The following is a 4,221-nucleotide window of genomic DNA, read 5'->3' as shown; positions in this document are numbered from 1 at the left end:
ATTAAACATACGCCTACTATTTATGTCTCATGATATTTTTTATTTTCAGAGGTCCATAATGGCGAAGAAATGAAAGTAGAACGATGATTACTATCGTTTTGGGTTCACATGTACAACTGAGAGAAGTGGGACAGAAAGACCTCAATGCTTTTTATGTTCAGTGATGTTTTCTAATGCAAATTTGAAACCTTCCAAACTCAACGAACATTTCAACTGAGTACATGGGGGTAGAGAAGCTGGGCACAATGAAGAATCACTGAAGGTGAAGAAGGCACGTTTTGATCGTCTAGTAACTCTGCCAAATTTAGGATATGTACCAACTGAAAAGCCTGTTCTTGAAGCATCCTATCAAGTTGCGTATCAGATGGCCAACGCGAAAAAACCTTATACCATCGCTGAAGAGTTAGTGAAGCCATGAATCCTTGAAGTTGTTAAGACCATTCTGGGGAAAGATGCGTAAAGGAAGATGCAAAAAGTACCAATGTCTAACAATGTCATCAGGAACAGAATAATTGATACGAGCGAGAACATCTTGGAACAGGTGATTACTGATATCAAGGCGACTCCTGTAAAAATATCATTGCAATTGGATGAATCTACAGATGTTTCCCATTGTAGCCAGCTGATTGCTCTTTTTCGTTATGTCAAGAATGAAGAAGTATTAGAACACATCCTATTTTGTGAACCACTAAAGACCACCACAAAAGGCCAGAACGTGTTCGACCTCATAAAATAATTTTTCTTAAAACATGGATTAGATATTGTTGCGTCAGCGAGGTCACGTGACTAGTATCACGCCACTTCCTTCTCGAACCTTTGTGAATTGTCGGGAGATTACTAGATTGGGGGTAGTCTGGTATATGTAAGATGGTCACAACGTGACGGGACAGTGTGTAGGTAGGAGTAATTGAACTGCAGTCAGAGAGTGTGTAATTGAACTGAGTATTATTGAAGTTGAGCACCTGAGACGTTCGTTGTTATAGCGTTTGTTACAGAGCGACTGTTGAAATTAAGTGTATCGTAAAGTTGTATTCGGAAAGAATAAACCAGTTTTCTTTAAGAAAGGACTTGTGTCGCTAAAGTTTCGTCGGAACGAATTTACGGAAAATTAACTAACGAACAGAGACGTAACAATATGAACATCGTTGGTTCCATATGTACAGATGGGGCTCCTGCTATGCTAGGAAATCGGTCTGGATTTGCAGCCCTCATGAAACGGGAAATTCCTGATGTCCGTGTCACACACTGCCTGTTTCTGCCTGCTTCATCGGTATGGATTAGCAGCGAATACATTACCAAAAAGTCTGCAAGACGTTTTGTCAACATGTGTGAAAATTGTTAACGTAATTAGAGGACGTTAACTGAACCATGGTTTATTTCAAGCGTTTTGTGAAAGCATTGATTCTGAACACACGGTTCTACTGTACCACACGGAGGTGAGATGGCTATCCTGTGGACGTGTCTTGCAGCGTATATTTGAGCTTCGTGAGGAGATCAAGACATTTTTAAAGGATCAAAAGTTGGATCTGTTTTCTTCATTTGATTCCCCAGGGCTTGTGCAAATGCTAGAATACTTGACCGACATATTTACTCACTTAAATTAACTAAATATTTCCCTCCAAGGAAGTAATAAAAACGTGGATATTGTACATGAAAATCTGGCTTCTTTCAAAGCTATAATTCCTTTGTGGTTGAGAAATATTGAGAAGGGAAATTTGGCTAGGTTTCCATTGCTGGAAGAAGTTGTTGAAGAACACGAGTCACTACGGTGAATGCGTATTGCTGTGGCAACTTCTGGAATTTTAATAGCTGTTCATTATGCCTTTGATGGGTATTTCTCTGCAGGAAATTTGGAAGCCAGCAACCGCTGGATAAGGAATCCGTTTCTGTTTCAGTTAAGCAATATGATGATGAAGATCCTTTCAAGAAGGGAATAATTGACATGCAAAATGATCATGCTGCAAAAATGGAGTTCGAGGTGAAGACTTTGGAAAATTTTTGGGCATCACAAATAACAAGATTCCTAAACATTTCCAAGAAAGTACTTACTGTACTTGTTCCCTTCGCAACAGCATCTTTGCAAAGTAGGGTTTTCGACTCTTCTTCATGTGAAAAGCAAGTTTCGAAATTGCCTCGATGCTCAGCATGACATGCACATCGCTCTCAGCATAAAGGAACCCCGTATTCCAGACATAATTGTGAAGAAACAAGAACAAATGTCACATTGATAGGATCTGATACGAGTTTTCGATACCATGTACACCTAATTTGTGTGAAAATAAATTATTCTGACTCATGATAACGTGTTTTCTTTTCTGGCAAACACACACACAGACACATATATATAATTTTTTCTGACTCATGATAACGTGTTTTCTTTTCTGGCAAAATAAGTTTTTCTTCTGTTCAAAAATTTGTATTAATTAAAAATACTCATTAATTAGTATTTAATAATTTGACCTGAAAAAAATATAAATTTTTTGCTTTTAACTCTGGGGTGCGGGATGGAATTTCAAAATCTCAAGGGGTGCCAGCATTGAAAAAGGTTGGGAACCACTGATCTAATCCAATGTAACTGAGTGAAGTATTTACATGCCTTGTCTGTTTATGCCCCCATATTGTCATCAAATTTCTCTGGGTCCCTAGCCATGTGGGAATCCAGGGAAATGAGGTTGTTGATCATCTTGCCAAAATGCGTTAACGTATCCTGGGGTCATAAACGTTTCTGTTGAAATTGGTGACCTCTATGGACAAGTCAGTAAATTCATTTTAGATTCCTGGCAGTACAGATGAAATCCAGTGAAACAATCAAATATATATATATACAAGAAAATTGTTCATGTTGTTTCTTCTCACATCAAGTATGCATGTACGAATAGATGCCAAAAAGTTATCATAACATGCCTCCGTTTTAATTGCACAGGTCTAAATGGACATCTCTACAAAATTAAAGCACATCCCAATGGTGAATGCAGCCATTGCTCAAATTTTGAAGATCCAGAACACATTATCATGGATTGCATATATTACCAAAGAGATCAAGCAGCCAAAAAACAACAGAGGTGTAACGTTAAAGTCCCACTTACCTACCTCTCTCTGTTAACTACTAATTGTCTCTATACAGCAATTTATAACTTCATAATAACTAAAAACCTAAAAATTTAATGTCCCTTTCTTTTTACTAATGGGGCTATTTCTTTTTATCTTTGTTTCAAATGGCTGGAGTTGCCCCCAGTCCAGAAGAACTAACTACGTAACCCTTTTTTAATAATCATATCTTTACAACTAATTGTGTGTGTTGAGTATCCTAACATATTTGTATTTACCAATTGTTCTTAACGCAATCAATTAATCATACGTATAACTGTATTTTATTACAATAACATTAACTCATAAGATTATTAGTACAACACAATTAAATACAAGAAAAAAACTAATTTATACTTTATGTACTTTATCTAGTTCTACTAGTTGAGATCATCTGCTGATGGCACCCCCATAAATTAGAAAAAAAAAATTCTTATAGAACCTCTGAAGATATTGACAGCAGCATGGATGGGTGGAGGATGGGAGCTATACTAACAATTTAGGTTGGGCTGGCAAGTTACATTGACTTTTTGTTCAAATGAGATCAGGAAAAGTTGGTATTACGTCTTGTAGTAACATGTTTTCTAAATAATCATGACTATTGCTTATTCATTAAAAATGTAAAAATTTTGAATTACGTTGTGATTTAATAGTATATTGAAATTCCGTTGTTTGATTTATCTTGATTTTTATCCAAAATTTATTCTAAATTATTGATTTCTCTATGATCCTTCTTCCAGTTTTTGTTTTGTTAATGTGCAGCTACACCGTCATTGTTCTAATATACGTACATTTTGAAATTTAGTTTTATTTAATGTGAAAAATGTGTTCAACAGTTTTGCTATTTATTAATCAATAGTGTTGCCAAACACTACAATTTCTCATATTTTCTTTAATATATTATATTTTTTTGTCTATTTTGTTGGTGATTCATATTTTTGTGTGATCATACTAATGGGAATTACAGATTTTTGGAGTTTACTTCAAGCTTTATGTAAAGGGAGAGTTAGAAAATTTTAATCTGTCACAAAAAGACAAGAGATTTCATAACACTTCAAAAAGTATAAAACTATTCAAATGTAATAAATATTTGTCTTTGCATCTCCCTGGTTTATAGTTAAAATTTCAATAATT

The sequence above is a fragment of the Limulus polyphemus genome, unplaced genomic scaffold (assembly GCF_000517525.1).
Source record: "Limulus polyphemus unplaced genomic scaffold, Limulus_polyphemus-2.1.2 Scaffold4447, whole genome shotgun sequence".
Taxonomy (NCBI): Eukaryota; Metazoa; Arthropoda; class Merostomata; order Xiphosura; family Limulidae; genus Limulus; species Limulus polyphemus.
The sequence above is the reverse complement of the archived record's forward strand: the minus strand, read 5'-3'. Positions refer to the sequence as shown.